At 41.5% G+C, this 13,050-nt stretch overlaps 1 protein-coding gene across 4 annotated transcripts in view; it reads left to right on the forward strand.

Annotated features, from left to right (window-relative positions):
- The first annotated feature begins 4,866 nt into the window (after positions 1–4,866).
- The window catches only part of mtrr (5-methyltetrahydrofolate-homocysteine methyltransferase reductase), a 79,703-nt gene continuing 71,519 nt past the window's right edge, over positions 4,867–13,050 (forward strand). For 3 of the 4 annotated variants that reach the window (XM_060825468.1, XM_060825471.1, XM_060825469.1), the window contains exon 1: positions 4,867–5,034. The gene's annotated coding sequence lies outside the window, so the exon portion shown is untranslated. Of the gene's footprint in view, positions 5,044–13,050 lie in introns of all 4 variants that reach the window. The other variant, XM_060825470.1, reaches the window with a different exon arrangement.

A 13,050-nucleotide genomic window follows, 5' to 3' on the forward strand; every position in this document is an offset into this window, starting at 1 on the left:
CCTTCCTTCTTTCTCTCTCCCCTCCTTTCTCATTCCCTCTCTCACCGTTCCATGTGCAGGAAGTCCTCTGTGGGTGAGTCACAGGGCGGGCCGACTGCGCACTTTCCCGGAGTTACTGCAAGCTGGTTCTGTGAAGGGCCTTTGGTTCTTGGCAGTAACCACATTATCAGAATAATCAGATGGGCTTCTCTTAACACTCACGCCTTTATCATGTTTTTACAGTTCCCATGTATGAGGGATTTGTATTTGCATTGTTAAATCCATGTCACTTAAGTCAAAGTATGATAACAGCTGAGCTTTAATATTCCTGCCAGGAGCTGTAGACTAAGACCAATGTAAGCATATTGTGCGTTCTCCTACTTCTGATAAGAGCGTTAAATTAATTTGGCATGGGCTGTGGAGAAAATGAAGAGAACCCTTCAGAAGCTAGCCCTCCTATTTGCTAACAACTTCATTGCCTTACAGAATGTGGTGGTGAGATGCCCTTGATCTGCTGCAGAATATAGGTTGCTAGGTACACAGCTGCAAATGTGTTGCTGGTCAAAGCACAGCAGGTTAGGCAGCATCTCAGGAATAGAGAATTCGACGTTTCGAGCATAAGCCCTTCATCAGGAATAGGAACAGGCCTATTCCTGATGAAGGGCTTATGCTCGAAACGTCGAATTCTCTATTCCTGAGATGCTGCCTAACCTGCTGTGCTTTGACCAGCAACACATTTGCAGCTGTGATCTCCAGCATCTGCAGACCTCATTTTTTACTGCTAGGTACACACACAATGCTGTTAGGAAGGGAGGTACTAGGGGAATTTTGACTTATCAGTCTACTCTTGGTCATTAATAAAGTGATGGAAAGAGTCATCGATGTGCTATCAAGCAGTACCTATCAGTAATAATCTGCTCCCTGATGCCCAGTTTGGGTTTTGCCATGGCTACTCAGGTCCTGAGCTCATTACAGCCTTAGTTCAAATATGGTTAAAAGAGCTGAATTTCAGAGATGAGGTGGAAGTGTCTGGCCTTGACATCAAGGGCATCATTTGACCAAGGAGTGTTAGCAAAACTTGGGTCATTGGAATCAGGAGAAAGAGTCATACCACAGCACAAAGGAAGATGTCTATTGGAGGTCAGTCAAATGCCAGGAACGACCATCCTAAAAAAAGAGAAAATTTAACCATTAGCCTTTGACAATTAATGGCATTACTGCTGCCAAATCTCTACTGTAAAATATTAGGATGATCACTTTGGTAAGTTACTGGTCAGGCGGAAGTGGGTACTGCAGATGCTGGAGCCTGATGAAGGGCTTTTGCCCGAAACGTCGATTTTCCTGCTCCTCGGTTGCTGCCTGACCTGCTGTGCTTTTCCAGCACCACACTAATCTTGACTCTCAGTTACTGGTCAGCAGCCATGGAATAATGCTAGTTTCTGTCTTCATGAGAAGAATGTAACAAGTTTCAAAGATAGCTAACCAAAGAAACATGTGTACCTGAAAAGTCATAACAACCAACAATGGTAGTTTCAAATCACAAACCATGAATTGCCTTTCGCCAGTTTTATTAAAGGTAAGGGTATATATAGTTTAAGGTTCTAATCAGAAATTCATGTGAATCTGGTCAGCTATGATAAGTAAACTCACATCACACACTTATGCGCTGAGCTGATAAAAACATATCTAAAAGCACAACCATTTTAAAAGGACATCGTGTTCAAGTTCTTACTTTACCAGATCATAGTTTGGTGTTTACTAGATGTGAATTATTTATGTAAAAATATATTATAAACAATGCATTATGTTAGAATTGTAAGTAGCTCATTTTTGAAATTTTATTTACAATATTATGAATCAAAGAAGTACATAAAATGAAATAATATGGATCTACATATACAATTATCTTTTATAAAGATCCTTACAATCCCATGGCAGTGAAATTAGTAAATTAAACACTATAGAAAGTTATCCATTTAAACATTATAGAGCAGATACTTAACAGTTAAGGATAATTTCAATCGTGAGATGTATATCCTTGCTTTGCCAGTCAACACCTTCAGTCCATAAAGGGAAGATTTTAAAATACTAAATTTGAATTGGTGAATGTTCTTAGAAATGATTTACATATTTGTAACATTTTGTTTTACATTCCTTTTTTTGTCTGTTTATTCAATCTCTTCACTATCACTCTACATTTTTCTGATGTAAGTACTTTCATAGTAATTTTCTATTTCCTTCTCAGTTATTCCTCTGTTTGTCTATCCTTAAATTTACTTAATAAAGGAGATAGGCTATTGGTCTCATCCTTCACCAAAGATCCAGATGCTCAATTACCTCCTTGCATTGCAATCAGCTTGACTTTGCTATAGTTAATTCCAAAGAACGAAGGCAAAGATCGAAATAATAGAATATGCTGTCCCGCTGTGATGTGGTTAGGAGCTGAGTGACCTGGCAAGATCCAAATTGAATTTCTGAAGAAGAGTCACAGTGGAGTCAAAGTATTAACTCTTTTCTCCATCCATAAAGCGCCAGAGACATGGGTTCAATTCCCGCCTCAGGCGACTCCCTGTGTGGAGTTTGCACATTCTCCCCGTGTCTGCGTGGGTTCCCTCCAGATGCAGCGGTTTCCTCCCACAATCCAAAAAAATGTGCAGGTTAGGTGAATTGGCCATGCTAAATTACCCGTGGTGTTAGGTGAAGGGGTAAATGTAGGGGAATGGGTCTTTGTGGGTTGCGCTTCAGCGGGTCAGTGTGGACTTTTTGGACTGAAGGGCTTGTTTCCACACTGTAAGTAATCTAATCTAATCTAATCATAAATGTTGCCCAACCAGCTGATTTTCTCCAACACTGTTTCTATTTAAAATTTCCAGCATCTCCAACAATACTTTTATTGAAGTGTATTTGTGTTCATTTTCCCTATGTTCATTACTTTGTCATTATGTAAAATTTTGTATGCCATAGTCCATACCCATACTTATCTTACTTACCGTTTTGTCTAATCTGGCTACACTGAGTTGCAGCTCTATAATTCCACAGCCCAATTTAGTTACTTAATGCAAGAAAAAACAAATGACCTAAATGAGTGGTATTATCAAGTCAGATAGAGGTCAGAAGTCACTCGATACTAGGTTATAGTCCAACAGGTAAATTTAGAATCACAAACTTTCTAAGAACTGTCCTTTTGTCAGGTGATGAGGAGACAGCACTTGGAAAGCTTGTGATTCCAAATAAACCTGTTGGATTATAACTTGGTTTTGTGGGAACTCTGACCTTTTCCACCCCAATCCAACACCAGCACCTCCGCATCAAGTCAGATAGAAAATTGGCAAATGAGAACCTGTGGTGCAGTCAGTGGTGTCCCTATCTCTGCGCCAGAATGGGGAGGTGTTGGTGTTAGACCAAGGTGACAAAGTCAGACGTCACAGGGCACCAGGTTATAATCCAGCAAGTTTATTTGAAATCACAAGCCTTCTCAGCACAAGCCCTCTCACCCAACAAAGGAGCAGGGCTCCAAAAGCTTGGGATTTCCAAATAAACCTGTAGGACTACAACCTGGTGTCACCTGACTTCTGACTCTCGGCCAAAAGTTCTGGGGTCAAGACCCGCTTGCTTCAGAGGTGTGTCATAACATGCCTGAGCAGGTTGATTGAAAATAACAAACATTGGTGGCCGAGTTGCCTGAAAGTAAAATTTATTTTAGTACTCTTTGGAGATCTCCTTTGTGATAGATTGAATAGGGCTGAGATGCTGGAGATTAGAGATGAGCGTGTATAGTGGTGGAAAAAACACAGCAGGTCAGGCAGCATCCGAGGAGCAGGAGAATTGATGTTTCGGGCAAATGCCCTTCATCAGGACGGATGAAAGGCTGATGAAGAGCTTTTGCTCAAAACGTCGCTTCTCCTGTTCCTAGGATGCTTTTCCAGCACCACACTCTCGAATAGGGCAGAGGTTCTGTCAGAGCAGGAGCGCAGTTATTGGACATCTGGAAGGATGAGACCAATAGCTTATCTCCTTAATTAAGTAAATTTTAGGATAGACAAAAAGAGGAGCAAGTGAGAAGGAAACAGAAAATTATTATCAAAGTCCTTTATTGGTCAGAGTATTGAGTACAGCAGTTGGGAGGTCATGTTGCGGCTGTAAAGGACATTGGCTAGGCTACTATTGGAATATTGCATGCAATTCTGGTCTCCTTCCTATCGGAAAGATGTTGTGAAACTTAAAAGTGTTCAGAAAAGATTTACAAGGATGTTGCCAGAGTTGGATGATCTGAGCTACAGGGAGAGGCTGAACAGGCTGGGGCTGTTTCCCCTGGAGCGTCAGAGGCTGAGGGGTGACCTTATAGAGGTTTACAAAATTATGAAGGGCATGGATAGGATAAATAGGCAAAGTCTTTTCCCTGGGGTCGGGGATTCCAGAACTAGAGGGCATAAGTTTAGGGTGAGAGGGGAAAGATATCAAAGAGACCTAAGGGGCAACTTTTCACGCAGAGGGTGGTACTCGTATGTAATGAGCTGCCAGAGGATGTGGTGGAGATGTTAAATTGTAACATTTAAGAGGCATTTGGATGGGTATATGAATAGGAAGAGTTTGGAGGGATATGGGCCGGGTGCTGGCAGGTGGGACTAGATTGGGTTGGGATATCTGGTCGGCATGGACGGGTTGGACTGAAGGGTCTGCTTCCATGCTGTACATCTCTATGACTCTACTGACATCACCATCGCCCCCTCCAGGGCCTTCGTTCCGCCCATTTCACATGGATTGCATTCATTGGATAACAGTGCCCGAGGCCACATGATGATTGGGTAGTTTAGCTGTTAATCAGGTGGGTTGGTTTTGTTCTGCGCTTGCGCCGATGTTGCCAATGAGTGGAACGCTGAAAGTATCGAGTTGGAGTTGGATACTTGTCGGAATCACTGAGAAAGTGGGATCGGTTCGCACAGCACATTTACCTCGATTCAGGGCTATTCATGACCGTCTTGTAATTTGTCCCCGACGGGTATTTCTTACTGTGGCGCTTACAAAAAGGACAGTTATCACCCCCAGTCCTCCTACGTAAGTAACGTATGTTGTTTTTGTTCTGCCCTGTGGATTCTAGTTCGTGTATCGCTCTAGAGGTCCCTCATCATTTTACAGTGTGTACTTGTAACAAATAGTCTGATCATTTAAATCCCATGTGCTGCTCTTTCGGTTTGCGCCATCTTCAATTTTTCACATAATAAAAGTGCCATAGCGCACCGGTGTCCTTTAAATCAGTGGAAAATTTAGAGGAACAGTCCCCAGTGTTTGCACTTTAGTCTGGAATGGAGTGAGGGTGATTGGAAAGCCAAAATAAAAAATATCGTTTTCTTTTGGAGGGTGTACAATATGTTTAGCTATATTGCCGTTCTTGTGAACCAATTTTGGGAAGGGGGAAATGAAGTACAAGTTTGTCGAAAGGTACGGAAACAGGCCATTCAATGCAGACAGATCATGCTGGCGAATCTGCTCCCTTCAATGCCAATCCCACATGTAATACTTGCAGCTTTTTATCAGGAAAAAAAAGACTTCCTTCAGCTTTCAGTAGACATTTCTTGGTGACAGTTCTCTGTTGATGGCATCTGCTTTTTCTCTGTCCACTCTATCATTTTTCTAATTTTAAAGACCTATTTTGGCTCACCACTTACCTTTTATCAGAGCTTTTCTGGGATACAGATGTATGAATTAGGAGTGGACATAGGCCAATTGGTCCTTTCAGCCTCTTCTGCCATTAAGCTTGATCATGACCAATGTGGTTTTAACTTTAGCTTGACATTCTTGCCTACTCCTGATAATCTTTTGCCATTTGCTTAACTAGAATCTCTGCAAATTTATTGACAACTTTTACAATCTACAGATATCCTCCTATCAACCAGGTGGCCAAGTTTTGTAATAATTCACAATAATTCCTTGTGACTTTATGTCCAAATTATTAACCTACATTTCAAAGAAAAGAGGGAACTGAGTACGAAACCCTGTGGAACCTCACTAGAGTAAACCTTAGCATCACAAAAGTAAACATTGATAATTGCTCTCTGTGTCTTGCCACTGATTTTTATTTTATCCAACTTGCAATATTCACCTAGTTCCTATTGATATTTCTTTTAAACCAGTATGCTTTTAAACCTTGTTTAAAAACCTTGTCTACATGCATTTTAGCAATGTCAAATCTGCCTTCATTAATTCTCCTTGCTACTTTCTGAAGCAATTCCAGCATATTAATCCAGACAAAATCTTCATGATCTCCACTTAACAAATCTGTGCTGTCTTTTGTTGGGAACATGTTTGCTCTGAACCACTTGAATCTTCCACCTTGAATGTTTTCACTGTTCTGACACTGATTTACTTTCAAACTGTTTGTTTCCAATCCATTCTGCTAAATCACTCCTTAGATTTGTAAGACTGGCCTTGCCAATGTTTAAGAATTCTAACTTTGGTTCTATATTTGTCATTTCCCATAATTATGCTCAAATTTTAACTGAATATTAGTCATTACTGCTAAAATGTTCTCGTGCTGCCACTATTTCCAACTGTTAACTTAAGCTCTTAAAATTTACCCCAGAACTGCAACGATTGTTGAACTTGGCAAATATGCGACAAGTCATCTTTCCTGAATGCACCTCAATAACTCTGCTTCCTCAATTCCTTTCTCACAAGCTGCTGCAACTTAATATTGGGATTATTGATTAAATTTATGAGCAAATGTCTCACACCAAAGAAAGAGTTGCTGGACAGATCGATTGATCATAACAGTAGAATTTCCGGTATTGTGTTATGTATGGGCCTCAGGAGCAAGTGGAACTTGTCCCCAGGCAGCCTGGCTCATGGGAGGGATACAACCACTGCATCACAAGAGAATTGCTTTCCAATAAGTTGTGATATTCTACAATCATTATTATATCAGAGTTTTGAGAAGATTTGTAGCTCAGGTTGAGCCTCTGCATGTAGTCAGCTGAAAGGTTCATTTTCAGATGTTTGGTCACCATACTAGGTAACATTTCAGTGAGCCTCCTGTTGAAGGACCGGTGGTGTAGCCTGCTTTCTGTTTATATGTTTGGGTTTCCTTGGGTTGGTGATATCATTTTCTGTGGTGACATCATTTTCTATGGTGATGTCATTTCTGGTTCTTTTTCTCAGGGGGTGGTAAATGGGATTAAAGTCAATGTGTTTGTTGACAGAGTTCCGGTTGGAATGCCATGCTTCTAGGAATTATTGTGCGAGTCTCTGTTTGGCTTGTCCTGGGATGGATGTGTTGTCCCAGTCATAGAGTCATAGACATGTACAGCACAGAAACAGACCCTTCGGTCCAACTTGTCCATGCCGATCAGATATTTCAGCCCAATCTAGTCCCACCTCCCAGCACCCGGCCCATATCCCTCCAAACCATTCCTATTCATTTACCCATCCAAATGCCTCTTAAATGTTGCAATTGTACCAGCCTCCACCACATCCTCTGGCAGCTCATTCCATACAAATACCACCCTCTGCGTGAAAAAGTTGCACCTTAGGTCTCTTTAATATCTCACCCTAAACCGATGCCCTCTAGTTCTGGACTCCCCCACCCCAGGGAAAAGTCTTTGTCTATTTATCCTATCCATGCCCCTAATAATTTTGTAGACCTCTATAAAGTCATCCCTCAACCTCCGATGTTCCATGGAAAACAGCCCCAGCCTGTTCAGCATCTCCCGTTAGCTTAAACCCTCCAACCCTAGCAAATCCTTGTAAATCTTTTCTGAACCCTTTCAAGTTTCACAGCACCTTTCCGATAGGAAGGAGACCAGAATTGCACACAATATTCCATCAATGGCCTAACCAATGTCCTGTACAGCCGCAACATGACTTGCCAACTCCTGTACTCAGTACAGTGACTGATAAGGGAAAGCCTACACAACACCATCTTCACTATCCTATCTACCTGCGACTCCACTTTCAAGGAGCTTTGAACCTGCGCTCCATGGTCTCTATTCACCTATATTCCCCAGGACCTTACCATCAAGTTTATAATTCCTGCCAAGATTTGCTTTCCCAAAATGCGGCACCTCGCATTTATCTGAATTGAACTCCATCTGCCACTTCTCAGTCCATTGGCCCACCTGATCAAGATCCCATTGTAATCTGAGGTAACCTTCTTCGCTGTCCACTACCCCTCCAATTTTGGTGTCATCTGCAAACTTACTAACTATACTTCTTATATTCACACCCAAATCACTTATATAAATGACAGAATTTAGTGGACCCAGCACCGATCCTTGTGGCACTCCACTGGTCGCAGGCCTCCAGTCTGAAAAACAACCCTTCACAACCACCTTCTGTCTTCTACCTTTTGAGCCAGTTCTGTATCCAAATGGCTAGTTCTCCCTGTATTCCATGAGGTCTAACCTTGCTCACCAGTCTCCCATGGGGAACCTTGTCAAATGCCTTACAGATGTCCATATAAATCATATCTACTGCTCTGCCCTCATCAATCTCTTTGTTACTTCTTCAAAAAACTCAATCAAGTTTGTGAGACATGATTTCCCATGCACAAAGCCATGTTGACTATCTCTAATCAGTCCTTGCTTTTCCAAATACATGTACATCCTGTCCCTCAGGAGTCCCTCCAACAACTTGCCCACCATCGATATCAGGCTCACTGGTCTGTTGTTCCCTGGCTTGTCGTTTCCACCCTTCGTAAACAGGAACACCACGTTAGCCAACCTCCAGTCTTCCGGCACCTCACCTGTGACTATTGATGATACAAATATCTCAGCAAGAAGTCCATCAATCACTTCCCTAGTTTCCCACAGAATTCTCAGGTACACCTGATTAGGTTCTGGGAATTTATCCACTTGTATGAGTTTCAAGACATCCAGCACTTCCTTTTGCGAGATGTCACCATCTGTTTCCCTACATTCTATATCTTCCATGTCCTTTTTCCCAGTAAATACTGATGCAAAATACTCATTTAGTATATATAGTAATACTCAAATACTCTCCCATTTTCTGTGGCTCCACACAAATGCCGCCTTGCTGATCTTTGAGTGGCCCTATTCTCTCCCTAGTTACCCTTTTGTCCTTAATGTATTTGTAAAAACCCTTCTGGATTCTTCTTAATTCTATTTGCCAAAGCTATTCGCTCTCCTGATTTCCCGCTTAGGTATACTCCTACTGCCTTTACATTTTTCTAAGGATTCACTCGATCTATCCTGTCTATACCTGACATATGCTTCCTTCTTTTTCTTCACCAAACCCTCAATTTCTTTAGTCATCCAGCATTCCTTATACCTACCAGCCTTCCCTTTCACCCTGATAGGAATATACTTTCTCTGGATTCGTGTTATCTCATTTCTGAAGGCTTCCCATTTTCCAGCCGTCCTTTTACCTGTGCACATTTGCCCCCAATCAGCTTATGGTAAGTTCTTGCCATAATTGGCCTTTCTCCAACTTAGAACTTCAACTTTTAGATCTCGTCTATCCTTTTCCATCACTGTTTTAAATCTAATCGAATTATGGTCGCTGGCCCCAAAGTGCTTCCCCACTGACACCTCAGTCACCTGCCCTGCCTTATTTCCCAAGAGTAGGTCAAGTTTTGCTCCTTCTCTAGTAGGTACATCTGCATACTGAATCAGAAAGTTTTCTTGTACACATTTAACAAATTCCTCTCCATCTAAGCCCTTAACACTATGGCAGTCCCAGTCTATGTCTGGAAAGTTAAAATCCCCTACCATAAACACCTATTATTCTTACGGATAGCTGAGATCTCCTTACAAGTTTGTTTCTCAATTTCCCTCTGAGTATTAGGTTGTCTATAATATAATTCCAATAAGGTGATCATCCCTTTCTTATTTCTCAGTTCCACCCAAATAACCTCCCTGGATGTATTTCCGGGAATGTCCTCCCTCAGCACAGCTGTAATGCTATCCCTTATCAATAATGCCACTCCCCCTCCTCTCTTGTCTCTCTTTCTATCCTTCCTGTAGTATTTGTATCCTGGAACATTAAGCTGCCAGTCCTGTCCATCCCTGAGCCATGTTTCTGTAATTGCTATGATATCCCAGTCCCATGTTCCTTACCATGCCCTGAATTCATCTGCCTTCCCTGTTAGGCCTCTTGCATTGAAATAAATGCAGTGTAATTTATCAGTCCTACCTTGTTCCTGCCTGCCCTGACTGTTTGACTCGCTTTTGTTCCCAACTGTACCTGTCTCTGATTGATCTCTTTCCTCACTATCTCCCTGGGTCCCGAAGTGGTGTCCTTCCTCATCCGTATGGAAGGATACCAGTGAGAGTGGGTCAAGTCTTTTTGTGGCTAATTGATGTTCATGTATCCTGGTGGCTAGTTTTCTGCCTGTTTGTCCAATGTAGTATTTGACAATTTACCTTGTACAATATAGTGGCAATAATTTATAAGGTAAATTGTCAAACACTACATTGGACAAACAGGCAGAAAACTAGCCACCAGGATACATGAACATCAATTAGCCACAAAAAGCATTGACTCACTCTCACTGGTATCCTTCATACGGATGAGGAAGGACACCACTTCGACTGGGACAACACATCCATCTTAGGACAAGCCAAACAGAGACATGCATGAGAATTCCTAGGAGCATGGCATTCCAACTGGAACACTGTCAACAAACAGATTGAATTGGATGGTGGTGGGTACTGCAGATGCTAGAAATTAGAGTCAAAATTAGAATGGTACTGGAAAAGCACAGAAAGTCAGGCAGCATCCGTGGAGCAGGAAAATCGATGTTTCAGGCAAAAGCCCTTCATCAGGAATGATTCAGCCTGTTTTTCCAGTACCACTCCAACATTGAATTGGATCCCATTTACTACTCCCTGAGAATAAGAACAGGAAATGATATCATCAACCCAGGAAATCCAAACGTATAAATACAAAACTGGCTGCACCGCCAGTGCTTCATCTGGAGGCTCACTGAAGATGCTACCTAGTATGGTGACGAAATGTTTGCAAACAAACCTTCCAGCTCAGCGAGCAAACTTTATTATAATATTACCATAAGTCTCACACCAACAGTTTATAGTCCAATATGTTGATTTGAAATCACATGCTTTCAGAGCGAGGATTTCACCTGATGAAGGAGCAGTACTCCAAAAGCTTATGATTTCAAATAAACCTGTTGGTCAATAACGTGGTGTCGTGTGACTTCTGATATTGTCCAACCCAGTCCAACATCGGCACCTCCACAACATAATATCGAAAATATCTTGTCAAACTGAATAATTGTATCATAGCTAATATAGCTGTCAGTAGGTTTTCATGCTTCATCATCAAAATACAAAACAACTCTGAAGCGGTAATATTGACAATAAAATGGACTGAAGTATTCCTTTACTATTCCTTCCCATTGCATGCATCAGGAGCAAAGTCCTTGCTACTATACTGTACTGTATCTTGTAGCTATTTAAAGCCTTCGCAAAGAACAGCTGTACATTGCTTCTGACTTGTAATTTGACCCAGATTTCCCAGTGCTGACTGTTACAGTAATAGATATCATTTATCCAATCATGGCTATTTCTTCCAAGTTGTATGGAGATCCTACTTGAATGGGTATTCTGTAATGTAGTTTGAATGCTATGTTTTGTTGAAGTTTTTTTATCTTGCGCTCATGACCATTCAGAAGAACTAATAGAGGTAAAACATCATTTATACTGTATGAGTGAAAAGTGCTGATTTGTAGGTGGTCTTTGATTGGTAGGGGTATTACCATGGTGAAGCATCAATTAAGTGTTCAGCCTGACAGGTTTACTGATTTTTGGTTAAGGCATTGTCTTGAGAAGTGAACCAGAGAATGTTGTCATCAACTTTGTTGAGTTTGAAGCTGACTCATTTCATGCACACATTCTTTCAGTCTGCAAAGAACCAAACGTTGTGTATTAATATGCGAGTTGTCACTAACTAATGCCATATTGCATGCAGTGTCTTAAACCTCCCAGTCTTGTATGCTTCTGTCACCATCTCAATAACCTTTCCCCTCGCCCCATCCCCTTTCCCCTAGCGCCACACCCTTCTATTTATTTCTCAGCTCCCTTCCCTCTCCATGGTTTAAAAATGTCACTCTTACTCCTCAGTAGCTGCCTGATCTGCTGTGCTTTTTCCAGCACCACACTTTATCAACTGTTTCTATGTCTTCACCTTCCTTTGCAATAATAGCTATCTTTGGTCTGGTCACTTTGCCATCCTGGTTTGTTCATTTCTCACTGTACATTATGTAAATTCACGAATGAGCTTAAGTTGTCACTTTTTTTTTAAATCCTAAAATGAAAAGTGCTATGTTTACCTCCCATTTACCCTGAAGTTTGAGTAACAGGTTAACCTAGTTGTTTCAAGCTCCTTCTGTACGAGTGTAACACGGGTGGTGTCTGCCACTTACAGGATGCTGCTGTCAGGCCAAAAAGATGTTCTGCCTATCACACAAATAAGTAATGGTAGTTCATGAGTTTCAGTACCAATGTGATGGCAGAACCAAAGATGTGCGGGTTAGGTGAATTGGCCATGCTAAATTGCCCGTAGTGTTAGGTTAGGTGTATGGGTGGGTTGCGCTTCGGCAGGTCGGTGTGGACTTGTTGGGCCGAAGGGCCTGTTTCCACACTGTAAGTAATCTAATCTAATCTAATCTATCTAGATATGTAGGCTGTATGTCTCAAGCACTTAGGGATGTCCCTTCAGTTGTATGCAACAAACAAAGCCTGGACTTGCAAAACTCACAACAATGCCCAATATAAGAAGGGTTTCCAAAATTGGACAGCATTTGCTCGATAGTCTGGAATCTGTAGTTTGTTTTATTATTGAGAATCAACTCAATGGGCTTGTGAGTACTGGAAGTTACGCATAATTATTCAGGGCTCTTTATTGTAGACAGAAGGAACGCAGGTGTACACTATGCGTGTATTGACTCAAAATAGGTGACCAATTCTCTGTTGTTGGTCCAAGCATTGGTGAGTAGACTTGATTTCTCAGGACAATCAGTCAGTGCTCTGCAATCATGATTTCATTTTCACTGATATTTCTTTCCAGTTGTCCTGATAATTGCAAGATGAAAAGTCA

Source organism: Hemiscyllium ocellatum, chromosome 5, assembly GCF_020745735.1.
Source record: "Hemiscyllium ocellatum isolate sHemOce1 chromosome 5, sHemOce1.pat.X.cur, whole genome shotgun sequence".
Taxonomy (NCBI): Eukaryota; Metazoa; Chordata; class Chondrichthyes; order Orectolobiformes; family Hemiscylliidae; genus Hemiscyllium; species Hemiscyllium ocellatum.